This window comes from Eucalyptus grandis, chromosome 5, assembly GCF_016545825.1.
Source record: "Eucalyptus grandis isolate ANBG69807.140 chromosome 5, ASM1654582v1, whole genome shotgun sequence".
NCBI lineage: Eukaryota > Viridiplantae > Streptophyta > Magnoliopsida > Myrtales > Myrtaceae > Eucalyptus > Eucalyptus grandis.
The window spans coordinates 8692390-8706933 of NC_052616.1; positions in this window are offsets into that span (position 1 = coordinate 8692390).

Consider the following 14544-nt stretch of genomic DNA (forward strand, 5'->3'; position numbering starts at 1 on the left):
ATTTAAAGGGATTTCTGGCCTCTAGCGTGAACTACTTGATGAAAGGGAATTTCGTGGGCTTTTTCCACAACAAATCGAACCTCAATCAAAGAGGTTTGTTCGGAAATCGGATTCCGAGAAAAATGAAACAGAATTCAGAATTGAGGGAAAATGGCCGTTTTTGTTGCCCAAGACTTGTTATTTGGGGGAATTATAATGCAAGAAAGTAAATGTGGATCAAGTATTTTAGCATGTATTTTAGCATGGGGATTTTTGGAAACCAAATTGGATTAAATGGAAGCAATTGAGACCAAGAATTTTGGTTATAGGATGTTTCCTTTTAATTTTCTTTCCCCCCCCAAATTTGGCCGTACTCTCTCTCTCTCTCTCTCTTCCTTCCTTGCGCTTGTCACCCTCTCTCTCACGTTTCCCCCTCAAGCACACGTCTCTTTTCTTTTCTCTCTCTCTCTCTCATTCTTTTCCCCCATCCGACCACCTCTGCCATGGCTTTTTTCTTCTTTGGCCGTTGACCCTTTATCTCTACCCATCTACGCACGTTTCTTTTTCTCTCTCTTATCCATCTTTCTCCCTCATTGGCCAACATTTCTTTTTCTTTTATTTTCCCCCTCTCTTTTCTTGAACGAAGCTGCCGGCTGTTTCCCATCTTCAAGACTTTGTGTGACACCCCGAACCCTTCGCAGGTCGTCACCACGCCAATGTTACTCATTATTACCTTTCTGTCTTTCGAAGAAGTGTCCTAATTCACAGACACATATTTTTTTTTTTTTTTAAACAATCGGTCCCAACTCGACTCATTAGCGGAAGCAAATTAAAACATCACCGTCTCTCTCCCTACCAACCATGATACAAATACACACCACTAATCACCATAATTTTATAAACAAGCCACGACACTTTATTTACATATATATTTTCAAGATGGGATTTCTTTTGGGTCGGTACATCAAAAAGGAAAAGCTAGGACTCAGCCACGTCCAGCCTAAAACCTCAAAAAGAAACCCTCGACCCTCAACATCATACGAGCATAAACCCCCCATCAAAAGTGTCGGCTATCTACATCAAAAAGATCTGGCTCCTACTCATCGCGCGCGCGGGTCTCACACCCAACCCGGTGCATTAGGCGGTGGCGGCGGCAACATCCCTCGCATCGCTCCATCCCAACGAACGTGCACATAAATGAACTCCTGAATGACAGGGCCCCCAGCCAGGCCTATGTTGTACATCACTAGACAGCGTACTCGAATAAAAGTCAGTCCGGGAACAGAGGGACAGTCTATCTCAGCACACTCGACCTCTACATCGGATGGTAGACCATAAAATACACCACGCGTGACGGCAGGAAGCGGCATACTGGCTAATCTGAAATGTTATCCCCAAAAGGGGTGAGTACAACCACTCAGCAGATAGGGAAATCCAATAACAACTCAATGCATCATGCAATTCATACATGCATTGCAGGCGTTACTTACCTTGAAGCCATGCACATACTATCATGCGTCATCATATCAATTTATATCATATTCATGTGTATCATCATCGTATCATACATGTCATCATCACATTACACATGTCATCGTACCATATCATATATCATCATCATGCATATCATCATGCATATCATATCATGGTGATCATCATTATTTCACATCACATATCATCATCATCATCATCATCATCATCATGCATATCATCATGCATATCATATCATGGGTGATCATCATATCACATCACATATCATCATCATGCATATCATCACGCATATCATATCATGGTGATCATCATTATTTCACATCACATATCATCATCATCATCATGCATATCATCATGCATATCATATCATGGGTGATCATCATATCACATCACATATCATCATCATGCATATAATCATGCATATCTTATCATGGGTTAATTTTTTTTATCTTTTATCTTTAAATTTGATCACCACATCACTCATTTCTCAAATCATCAATTTCATCATCCCTTCGGGCAAAGACCTCCGACAGGGTTCCCAGCATTCCAGCCATCCCATGGCCACCGGGCTTCCGGCCCCCCACATTCCGGGCATCTCGCATCTCAACTAGCATCACGAGGCATTCCCTTCGGGCAGAAATCTCCGACAGGGGCTTCCGGCCTTTACCCTTCTAGTCGGGCATCTCGCACCCCAATCCCGGCATCGCGAGGCATTCCTTTCGGGCAAAGACCTCCGACAAGGCTTCCGGCCCCCACATTCGGGCATCCCGTATCTCCCAGGGGAATCCGGCAATGCATCTCTGTACATTCCGGCCTCATCCTCCACCACAACCACTTACTCACTTATCATTATCCACATTTATCATCATTTTGATCTCATTTTAACATGGCATATGATTCACACATGCATCACAATTCATGGTCATACATACACCAATGTCTTATCATACATGCAACAATGCATAATTATTTATTAATAAATTCAATGGAATTTATGGCCAATAAAATAATCCATTTTATTTTTTTATTATTATTTATTTATTTTATTTATTTTTATTATCATATTTATTTATTTCCATAAATAAATATTAAATTCAATATCTATGATTTTCCCAAAATCACAAAATTCAAGCAATCATCAAACAAACCAATAGAATGGCAATTTCATGCAAAATTCATGGCCAACTTGAATTTCACACAATTTCACAATTTCCACAAAATAGCACATAATATTCGGATAATGACCAGAATGCACAGTTTCTGAGTAAATTCGATTAAAATATCCATATGGCCTCCAAAAATTATGAAATTTTGCAGAGTGATATCCAAGACATTTTCGCACAACTTTCATGAAGAATTCCAAGCCAGATTCTTTTTAGATTATTTTATACAACCTCACGAAGCTTCTGGACCCATTACCGCATCGTCCAGTAAACACATCTCCGAAATATTGAGCTTTCACCTAGCTATTCTCTTTCGTTTCCTCTGAAATTTAGATATGTTATACATCAAGGTATCGTCTACAATTTTCATGAGGAGATCCAAGTCAAATAACCAGAGTAGAGTCATCATTTAGATCCTTGAAGTCTCGGGTATCTCAAAATACATCACCAGAATCATCTTCTTCAAGATCTAGTCGATTCACTAGGCTATACTTGTTCATTTCACTTAAAATTTGATTATGTTGTATTTTAATATGTCTCCTACAACTTTCATGAAGACATCGAAGTGAGATTCTCAACAAAAACCAACATGCAACCATGAATCCAGCAAGAGATCAGTAAAAACTCTCCAGATCTGAGGTCTCCGTATAACAAGACTTTAACCCCTAAAATATCCATCATTTTTCACGAAATTTCAGTATGTTATATTACAAGATATTAGCTACAACTTTCATGAAGACATCGAAGCCAAAATCGGACTCCAAACACACATTCAAGCTCAAACAAGTTACGGACTCACACAATCCGAACAAGAACAGTCACACGACTTAAGAACAAGCCAACCTTACCTCGGTTTTTCTCACTTAAAACACCCAAAATCTAACAAGAAAACAATACACAGGCATGCAAGAGAAGTTAGAGGACTCCACTTGCCTCTAAGATGAGCAAACGACGGCGTACGGCGGACGGACACGGCGACGCACGGCGGTTCCTCCTCGGCTCCGCCTCCTTTCCCTCTCGGCTTCTCTCCCTTTCTCTCGAAATCTCTCTCTCTCTCTCTCACCCTCTTTCTCGGCCAAAAGAATCTGGCCACTCCTCTCTCTCTTTCCCTTTTATTTCCCCATCTTCTCATGATTAGCAATCATTGCTTGCCACTTAAATGGACCAATGCATGGCATCCTAGTCTAGGCCAATGCATGCCCTTCTTTGTGCCACTTGTCTTGATCCATGCATGGGCCGGCCATCATTCTTTGGGCCTCAAATGGGCCGGTCGAATTCCCCTCTGGGCCGACTAGCTTGGCCCATCAAGCTTAGGCCAATGGGCCTAAGGCCCATTCCTAAAAATTAACCCTTTTTCCTCTTCTTTTTTTTTTTTTTTTTTTTGAATTCCTTTCTATAATTATTTCCAAATTCAAATTTTATCTTGGCCAAAGTCTTGGGGCATCTTGGCTATTGAAATTTAATTTATTAAGCACATGGCCAAGCATAAATTATTGATCTATCAAATTTAAATTCTCACAATCATATGCACAAATCATCCAATTAAAAGACTAATGGCTAAAGCATAAGCCATGGAAATTCTATCACCTAATTAAAGACTTTAACACACCTTATGGCTTGGCTTTGAATTTTGGGATGCCACACTTTGCCCCTTTTTCCTGCAACTCCTGTTCTCCGTCCATTCTCCTCCGAAGACACCAGCAGCAGTAGCGCCGAAGCTGCTTCTTCTCTGCAGCTCGCCCTCGTGTCCAGCTCGGTCAACACCCCACGCCCGAAGCCCCATCGTTGACCACTAGCTTCTCCACGAAACGGCTCCATCTCGCTTTCTTTTCCAGCAGCAAAGCCAGCCCGAATCTGTCCCTTGCGGTGCTCCTCAAGTTCCGCCCAGCTCAGCACCGATCAAGCAGCCCTCCCCACATCCAGTTCGGCCGCATCTCAGCCCCGAACCAAGCCGAGGTCAGCCCACTTGGACCGGCCAGCAAGGCCAGCAGCGCAAGTGCAGAAAGCCCAGCTCAACCATGGGTTTGCGGGGTCGATTTCGCCCGTTCCGGCCCCATTGATGGTCCCGCTTTGGAAGTTATCGACCGTCATCGCGTCCCCGTCGTTTTGGTCTATGCGGATCGCAAATCAAGTGAGTTTAACTCAATAATTCTCGCTTAGTCAGTTAATCACGCTTAGGGGTTGATTAGTTTAAGCTAAGATGGATTAGGTGGTTAGATTAGATTAGGTTAGTGAATTTAGATAATTGCCGATGCATGTTAGGTGGTTAGTTAGTGCAATTAGTAAGTAAACATGTTCTAGTATTTATTTAACGAACCTTGAAATTTTTCCAGGTCCGTTTCGGCGTCCAATTAGGCATTACGGGCCTAAGTTGGATTTATTGGCATTTATTTTATATTTTCCATGTTTAGTTAATCATTTATTTATTTTCCGGAAATTAGACCGGGATAGTCGGTGACCCAAATTTTATGTTGATTGATGTAGTGTGGTTTGTTTATTTAATTGAGCTTTAATTTGTGCTGAAATAATTTAATTGTGATTTTAGGATTTTATTCATAAATTAATTAATTTTGGTAATTAATTGGGAAATTGTTGGGCGTCAATATATAGCACAATTAGACTATTGAAAGTAGTGGGAAGATCAAAAGTGAAATTATGGTATTTTGGCTAAGGCCGACTGTGTACCAACACATAACTATTTTTATCGGGTATGATAAAAATGATAAATTGGTTGTATGATGAAAGTGGTATACTATATTGGCCTGGAGGCCCTAATTTATTAGCTTTGGGCGAGCATATAAATAGTATACCATAGTATCAGCTTTGGGCGAGCAAATTATTATCAGCTTTATGTGAGCATATATAGTATACTATGATGGCCTAGGGGCCCTAATCTATCAGTTTTGGGCAAGCATATAAACAGTATACTATATTATCAGCTTTTGGCGAGTTATACTATCTATTTATCAGCTTTGGGTGAGCAGTACTGATTTGATAGGTTAATGTACCGACCAGGGGAAGGTCGTGATGACATGTAATCGACTGAGTCGATTGATCGATAGTTCGATCTAATTGGGTGATTTGATGTGATTTGTGTATATGTGATATATATACTAACTGGCAGAAGAATAGCCCAAGTGCCAAAACTTGGCACGATAGGACACTTAACTGCCAAAACTTTGAAAATGTACACTTAAGTGCCACATCTAGCAAACCTTACCGAAAATCCTATGTGGCAATATTTTATTATTTTTACTTGCTTATGTGGCTCGCCGAAGAGCTGACTCGGCTCAAAATCACTTGAAACGATGTCGTCTGTAAAATAAAAATTAAACCAGCTAAAATATTCTAAAAAATAAAAATGTGTAAATAATTAATATAAAAATTAATTAAATTAAATTTAAACTTAAATTTATTTAAAATATTCTAAAAAACTTAAAATTAAAAAAAAAAAAAAAAAAAAAAGGCGGGGGAAGGGGGCCGAAGGAGGTGGTTGAGGGCCGAGCCCTCGCCACCACCTGCCTCCCGCCGCCGCCGGGAAGGGCTGGCGATGGAGGGGGAGGGTCGGGGATGGCCGGCCCTTGGCCGGCGACCGGCGGCCGGGGTTTGTAGCCTTTGCCGAATGCGGGATCCGGCAAGGGCCGCGACCCTCACCCTAGATCTGGGCGAGGACCCAAGCCCTCGCCGCCTCCCCGTCGCCGGGAAGGGGCGGCGACAATGGGGAGCATCGGACCCCGTCGACCCCCGGCCGGGCCCGACAACCCCACCGATGCTCCCCCACCCCGGCGACGGCGGGGAGGCGACGAGGGCTCGGGCCCGCCCCATTCGACGAGTGCTCGCGCCCTCGCCGTCGATCGGCCAAGGGCCGGCCACCCCGGCCGACCTTCCCCCTCCGTCGCTGGCCCTTCCCGGCGGCGACGACGATGGCTCGGCCCTCGCCGCCTCCTTCGGCCCCTCCCCCTTTTTTTTTTAATTTTATTTTAAGTTTTTTATTTTTTAGAATATTTTAAATAAATTTAAGTTTAAATTTGATTTAATTAATTTTTATATTAATTATTTACACATAAGACACAAAACGACGTCATTTTTGCATTTTCTCGCCACGTCAGCATGCAAAACGAGGCCATTTTGCACTCACCTCGCCGGAAAATTGCCACGTCAGCAATTTGGTCGGATTTTAGTCGAAGTGGTACTTAAGTGATCAATTTTACTCCGATTTTAGCACTTAAGTGTACATTTCCAAAGTTTTGGCATTTAAGTGTCACTCCGTACCAAGTTTTGGCACTTCAAGTGTCACAACCTCTATACCGACTTGCGGAAGAAATAGAGGCAAAGGTAAGTCCTCTCGACTCGTGTTGTGCTTAGGCAGCCCTTAGGGCGTATTTTCTTCCTAAACGAGTCTTAGGGGTTGAACTTGCTGAAACAAAGTGTCTCACCGGTTATTGTTTAACTAATTTAGGTCCCTAGTTGACAGCGGTGGAGTACCTGAGGCCCGAAGTTTAGAAGGTGAAGCCCGAAGAATCGACGTTCTTGCCTAACTAGTTAGTAATAGAGCCATGAATGGACCTAGACTTAGAACCAGGGAAGACGAAGTCAATTTTTTGCAAGTATGCCTTCCCACAGTGGGCAAACAACTCCCGTTCAAGCCCTTCAGGGACAGCCTTTTAGCATAAAACCACTCAGCCCTTTAGTTTAGAGCCTAGAGACACTCAGAGATGCCAGGATGGAAACGTTTCTAATCTACCCAAGCTACATTTCTCAGAGGATCCTACCAGGCTGGAGAAAAAGAGGAGTTTAGAAAGCCATAGAGAAGTTTTTCATAATGCACACACTTTACTTTAGGGGACTCTGCCCAACACATTACACCCTTCTTGCCTTATATAGACAATAAGAGGTCACAAACGTACAAGGACCAAGCACATGGGTCCTGGAACAAACAAAGGCACCGGAAACTTCCGGGAGGGAATTATTCGCACGCTATGAACAGTGACTGTGAACAGTACTTTCCCTAGCCTAGTGCTACAGTAACCGTGAACAGTGACTTGCTACAGTGAAATTGTACAGACTTAGCGGTCTCGTCCGTCACGAGCATTGTAGTCATAGTCGGAGTCATTCAAGCTGTGTGTTGTCGCTAGGCAATGTTCATCATATTTTTGTTCAAGGGCTTCAAGGTCTTCTGGTGAGAGGATTTGATTCAGCTGATGTGATGAGAATGCTTCTTCGTGAGCCCAGTGGGATGCTTCTTCTTCAGCCCAATTTGTGTCTTCTCTTGTAGTGTCGGCAGGAATGCTTAGCTGAGGCCAATTGGACGGCTGTACATAAAAGGACATGTCCATGCTTTGAGATAAGGACGAAGGTCCTGGGTCATAGGGATCTTGGGAAAGAGGACCTCCCCAACGTGCATAGGGGTCTTGAGTAGATTGGACAATATCATCTGCACTTGTCATTTCATGATCTTGGGATGATGCAGCTTGTCTGTTTTGCCTGAGTGCTTCCTTAGCTTTTGGTGCTAGGTCATAATGATCCAATGAAGTTGGTACATTATAATTCCATGCATCTTCAGGAATGGTCTTGTTTTCTTGGCACAAAATTCTCTGGAGTTCTCGATGCGGTGTTCACAACATTCAACAGGTCCTGGATAAGATTTGTGAATCCGAGCTTCTCGGCTGTCTAAGTGAGGTTTATAGGATGTGGTTCCTATATCCTGTGGGGCATTGATAATGTTGCCATTATTTCTGAAAAAATGCCATGGTCGTCTGAAAAACAAGATGGTATGGACTTCAGATTTGGTGTCATGGTTCTCAGTTCTTTTTCCAAGAGGTGTTTCCAGTGAGTAGGAGGATAGAACCAATTGAGAAAGTCTAAGAGATTCTTATCACTTTCTCTTTCGATGTTTCTTCCAAGTAAGAATATCTTGGTGAGGTTGGCAATGAATCTTCTGGTTGGAATTTCAATAGCTATTAAGTACTTATTGGTTAAGTACCATAATAACATTTTGAGTTGATCAGGAAAATCATCTTCCTTCCAGATAAGAGGATGTATGAATGGATAATCCGAATTTAGCCCAAAAGGATAAAGAATCGAACCTCCATTGTCTCTGAACAGGTTTGTGTGGCATTGCCACATGAGATTTCCAAGGTTCTCCATGAGACTGTCATTCTGGATTTGTTGAATAATCTCCTGGGGATATTTCCAGCTTGGCAAATCTTTGATCTTCTCAATCTTGTATTTTACGCCATGATTGAGTATATGGAAAGCATGTCTCTTGATGTACATGTTGATTTCGGCTGGTGCCTTTGGTCTTGACAAGAAATCAGCAAGCACATTCTTCTTCCCGGGAATGTGTTTGGTTTCAAAAGAATATTTTGAAAACCATTCAGCCCATCGAAGCAGTTGAGAATTTAGGATCTACTTCTGTTTAAACTTGGTCATCTGAGGGAAAGATGCCATGTCTAATTCTATCAGGAAGTGATGGCTGATGAGATGGAATTCAAACTTTTTTATTCCATTTTTTACTACCAAGATTTCTTTAAAAGTGGAATGGTAGTGCATTTCAACTTGAGAAAAATTTCCACTTTTGTAAGCACAGAGATGTCTCTTACCATCAATTTCTTCAAACAGGATGGCTGCCCAGTATTTATCACTGGCATCAGTTTGAAGGATTTTTTTCCTGTTGATGGTATTTGCAATGGTGGGAGATTCTGCATAATCTCCTTAAGTTCAGCTACTGCTTTAATATGAGTTTTTCCCCAAAGCGGGGGATTCTTCTTTAGCATAAATTGCAAAGGAATCAGAAGTTTTGCAATATTTTGGACAAAATCCCTGAGATAATTGATTATCCCAAGAAATTGCTGAACTTGCTTTGTTGTGAAGTTATCTTTGGGAAACTTCAATAATTCTTGAGTAATATGTGGCCCTGGGTAGTATGTACCTTTGTTGAGGTGCATGCCAAGAAATTCAATTTCTGTCTGGGCAATATTCATCTTTCTTTGAGAAAGCATGATGCCATGCTTTTTCACGATTTCTGCGAACTGCTCGAGAAGTTGGCAATGAGACTACTCATCAGGGCTGTAGAGCAAAATATCGTCAATGTATATTATTGCACTAGACAAGATTGGTTGGAAAATACGACACATGACCTTTTGGAAAAGGGATGGTGCTACCTTTAGGCCAAAAGGAAGAACTTTCCACTGGAAGTGCTAGTTCTGGATACAGAACCCTGTTTTGGGTCTGTCTTCAAGATGAATGCCCAATTGCCAAAATCCAGCTTTGAGGTCGAATTTGGAATAGATGTGGGCTTTGGATAGTCCAATAAAAAGGGAATTTATCATCTTGAAGGAAAAGGTTAAGGGGTTGGTAATTGATTACCAGTCTCATTCTTCCTCTGTTCTGCTCAGCATGCTTATTGACATAGAAGGCTTCACAAGCCCATTGAAAGTTAGAGATTTCAATAAAGCCTTGCTGCAATAGTTTTGAGCATCCCCTTTGAGCTAAAGCCAAGTGTTCCGGCTTCATTCCCATATGACTCGCCTTTGTAGGATTGATGTCTTCATTCTTTTTTAATGGAAGGCGGACAAAGAACTCTGGATTTTCCCATAAAGGATGAGAACACTTTTGAGCGAATTCAGAATGGGATCCCGAACAAGATTCCAACAATTTTTACATGATTGGATCTAATAGACTCATCTAGATGGAAAAGAGTCTCTGGATATTAACGAATTCAGAGAATTGGTCTTTATACTTAAGACCTTTTCCAGGAATGATACGAAGCTGAGAGATTTGAGTCATGATGTCCCAACCAATGATTAAGTCTTTGTTGGGAAGACTGGATCCAAAGATTTTTGTGGTTATGGAACACTGGGGGAAGAACTGAACAGTCATAGGAGTGGTTCTAACATTTGTGGAGAAAGTATCTCCTGAGGCTGAGTTGAAATATCGAGTATAAGGAGCCCAGTATTCTTCAGGGAGGACTTTGGTATCCAAAATCGAACAACTTGCTCCGGTATCAATGAGAGCAATAACAATGATAGACTTGGCAAACTTTGAGGTGAGGATTTTTACAAGGAAATGGAGACAGTGAGTTTGACTTGAAAATATGTCAAGGCTTGGTTCCAAGATGTGGGTGATATGTGAAAATGTCTTCGATTCGAATCCGACTCGCACTAGAAGTGTGATAACATGGAATAACACAAAGAGTTTGTTCGGATGGTTCTTCATCAGCCTGAGAATAGTGATTCGATATCGTCGTTTTCAAGAGAAATACCTGTTTTATTCTCAATTTGATGTATCAAATGATGCTGACCTTTTCTGGCTTGGGGACAGTTTTTGGCAAAATGTCCTTTCTGATTGCAAATGAAGCATCGGTTTGACTTCTTATGGCCTATGCGATCTTTCCTTTTGCATAGGTATCTCCATTTCTTCTTTCTTCGGAAGTTCTTGTGGCCATGTTTGGATGATTTTTTTATCCAGAACTTCTTGAAGTGCTTCTTTTTTTGGGAAGCTTTTCCACAAGTACCATCGTAGTCTTTCTTGGAACATTTGATTTTTAACTTCTGGCGAGAGCAGGCTGTCTCGAGGCCTTTGTCATTTATGATGTAAGTGCGGATCATCTGGCGCTTTAGGCACAACTCTTCAAGACATAGATGGATTTCTTGTTATATTTCTCCCAAGGGAATATCTTGTACTCTCCTTTGTCTTCCAAAAAAAAAGATCTTTCAACCATCTGGGATAGTTCTTTAGGGATGGAAGTTAGGAACACATGCTTCAAATTTGGATCAGCTCCAATCTGGTAAAAAAGCTTAAGCATTTCTCGATAATGCTTATCAAGATATTTCTTCTTGAGGGAGCAACATTTTCTTTCGAAAAATTCTCTTCTTTTCATCTCTATGAGATCAGTGGGTTTTCCCACAAAGAAATGATATAAGAGAGTGATGGTATGGCTGAAAATCGGGTGACATTAGAAATTGAATCTGGTCTTGTTCTGACACTGATTTCCACCAAAGTTGGAGGCTTCCCGTGAATCTTGTGACAAAGTTGTAAAGGACATCATTCATATCATGATTGGTAATGGACTGAGTATTCAACCAAGTATGAAATTCTTCGAGTCTTTCTAGCCATTTGTGATAGGGGATATCATCGATGGTGAAGAATTGTTTTGATGTCATGGTCACATTATGTCCAGGATTGTTCTGAACAATCTCTGGCTCATAATAGTTTGATTCCATTTCAACATCTGGAGGATCAGCCATGAATATTGATGAAGTTATTGGCTCAATAGGGAGGGAATCAACAGCAGGAATTGAAAAAGATGAAGAGGACGAAAGGGAAAGGGATACTGAATCTGATTCAGTATCAGAGGTGTTAGGAAAAGTTTGTTCAGTCGGGAATAGAATCTGCTCATTTGGAGAGGCAGGACCAGTTTGTTGTTCCTGGGTACCCAGATCCTTTAGAAAAGATTCTAATGGATTGGATAATATCATCTGGTCTAGTTTTTTTTCTTATAACAATTGAAGGTGAAGGAATTTCTTCCTTCTCTTTACCTCTCTCTTTTCGCACCTGTTGTATTTCTTTGAGACGGTTTCGTACTTCTGCCATATCTGGCTCTTTTCTGAAAGAGTCTTCTAGAATGGCAGCAAAGATGGACTTCTGGGGTGGAGGAGGCAAGTACCCAGTTCTGACAGTAGTTGCAAAAGGATCAAAAGGTCTGAACCTTCCTTCTTCAAGGAGTTGGATTTGCCTTTTGAGCTTTTCTATTTCTGGCTTTGGGCTCTCAAGATGATGATACCCTAGATGTTGTCTTGATTCCAAGGCATTTAGCCTTTTTTGGAATTCAGAAACCATTTTCTTGGTGGTCTCATCATACTTTCGAAGATCTTGTTGCACATTCCCAATCTTGAAATCAATTGCTTTGAAGGCATTGTTTTGTGCTAACATAGTCTCCGATTGCCAATTTAGGACAGCTTCAGCAGCAGGAGTTCTTCTCTGTCTCTCATGTTCATCCACATCAGTGGGGGTAGGTATCTTAGGAACATGACAATATATGCCTTGTGGATCAATGAATTCTTCTGGAGCAGGAAACGAGAGTTTGAAACTTTCTCGAACCAGAGGAGGAAAGTCTGTATCATGAAACATGGCAATAGAAGAAGTGGATGGTGTTTTTGTTGGAACTTCAAGTGGGTAGGAGTGTTTCTTGGCCCACTTTAGGATTGGCTTATAAAACGGGGAGAGAGCTGGTTTTTTATGAGGAGGAGATGGTGGAGGTGATTTTGGTGGATCTGGTGAAGCTTGGGGTATGGTAATGAATTCTGGTGGTGGGGGTGGTGCATAGGAAACCATAAACTGGTATTTATCACATTCACCAAGAGTATCAACGGATGGGTCTCCGTTCAAATACCTTTGAAATATGGGATCTTTTTTTTTTTTTTTGGCCGAGGTGGAGGTTTGTCAAACGGATTTACCTCGTCAGGGGAATTTATGCAATAAGACCACTGGCAAAAGGGATCCCAAAAACAATGACCATACTGGTCCTTGTAGTAATGAACAGGATGTCCATTACCATCGAAATGTTGAACAAGCTTTTTTGGATTTGGCTCGGAAATTGATTCAGGAACACAAGGTTCAATCATGAAAAGGGTTTGGAAAATAGAAGAACTTTCTTCCTTTTCCTTGCCAAATTTGATGGAAACAGTTCCATCTTTCTTTCGAACGAATTCAAAGTCCGTAGACTGGAAAGGCTTGTTATGCTGGTGTAGCTTTTCATAGTTGGTGATCCAAGTCTCTGGAAGGAGCTTGGCCAACGTGTCTTTCGGGATCTGTCTGGGAACATGGATACAAGAAGCTTGATCATTTTGCATGGAGATGAACAAATCATCTTCATTGCCATTGTTGAAGTTTAGATCAAGGGCATGGTTCTGCACTCGATAAACCATCTGGTAGTGAAGTGTTGCAGCAACAGAATCAGCAGTTTGAGGAGCTCCAGTGAGCTGGACCTGTACCTTCATAAAGGAGAGTAATTGTGGATCTAAAATAGCGATATTGAAGTTAGGATACAGAGTCACAAAAACTGTGACAGCATTCAGGGTAGTTTGGACAGTGCCAATACAAGCATGTTGGTATTGTAAGAATCGAGTGTCCAATAATGCTATTCTGGCAACAACTAGTAAACCTTTGCGACCATGAAAGGTAAGAGCAAGACGAACAGCGCCATAATGAACATGAGTATATCCCTGTTGAGCCCATTGTCTGGGGAATTCTAGAGGGATCTGAAGAATAACAAAATACTCATTTTTCAGCAGCAGGAATGGGGTGCTGGTCGAATTTAGAGGACTGGACGTACTCTTTTACTTGCTTTGGGGTTTGGTGAATAAGTTGGCGAATGGAGCGGATGGGTGAAAATGATGAGGTGGGTTTAGCAAAAGCGGAGTAGGGGTTCATAAGAGGAAGTTGGGTTTCAGAGATCTTGGTTTCATCACTAAGAGAGACTTCATAGAGATAATCTATCTTAGAAGCATTGGAAACACGGAATTCTGGAGGGGTTGAAGATGAAGGAGATGGAGCAAGAGAAACGGGTGCTTCGAGGATTTCTGGTTCTGTAGACATGATGGAAAGAAATCTTCTCAGCACTGGATTCACCTATCAAGCGCATGGAACGGATAATATTACAAACAAAACCATGGCTTTGATACCATGAATGGACCTAGACTTAAAACCAGGGAAGACGAAGTCAATTTTCTGCAGGTATGCCTTCCCACAGTGGGCGAACAACTCCCGTTCAAGCCCTTCAGGGACAGCCTTTTAGCAGAAAACCACTCAGCCCTTTAGTTCAGAGCTTAGAGACACTCAGAGATGCTAGGATGAAAACGTTTCTAATCTACCCGAGCTACATTTCTCAGAGGATCCTATCAGGCTGGAG